Source organism: Galeopterus variegatus, unplaced genomic scaffold (genome assembly GCF_000696425.1).
Source record: "Galeopterus variegatus unplaced genomic scaffold, G_variegatus-3.0.2 Scaffold9111, whole genome shotgun sequence".
Taxonomy (NCBI): Eukaryota; Metazoa; Chordata; class Mammalia; order Dermoptera; family Cynocephalidae; genus Galeopterus; species Galeopterus variegatus.
In genome coordinates, this window is record NW_007735222.1 from 19347 (window position 1) to 20026 (window position 680).

Consider the following 680-nt stretch of genomic DNA (forward strand, 5'->3'; position numbering starts at 1 on the left):
GATGTTCTGGAATGGAATCCAGCATCCTAAAATGGGGAGGATGCAGGCTCTAGGCAGACCTTGGCCTCCAGACTCCCGACCCTGTGATGAGCAGCGGGGATCAGCAAGGGCCCTGTAGAACATGGGGCTCAGGAAAGGGGCCCCAGATGCTCAGGCCCGAGAGCTGCCTTGGGTCCAGGAGCTTCATTTCTGCACAGCTTTGGAGGGAGAGAGAGGTCTTCAAGTACCACTCTCATTCTATTTCTTCCCAACCATCTAGAACCTTCCACTGTGTTTGATGGCAAAACAGGCTCTGCCTATAGCTGCCCAGTGGAAGGTGGAATGCAAGCTCCTCCCTGTGGTCACAGACCAACCACAGATGCACCCAGGTGGTGGATGTTCCAGGTGCTCCTTCTGCAGAAAGAAGCAGCCTCAGCCTTCTGCCACCCTGGCCAGGTCAGCCGCCCCTCAGATGACAGGCCCTACTGCCGTAGTAAATGCACTGCTTTGTGCCAGGCTCAGTGCTAAGCCTTCACCTGCAGTACCTCTACTGGATAAAGGATATGCTTATTGTCCCCATTTCACAGATGAGATGACAGTGCCGGCTGGGTTCTGCAAATGAGCTGACACATGGGGTAGTCTTTTCTGGAGACCATGATTCAATAGCCTGTCTTCTCCAAAACAATTTTATTATAAAAAAA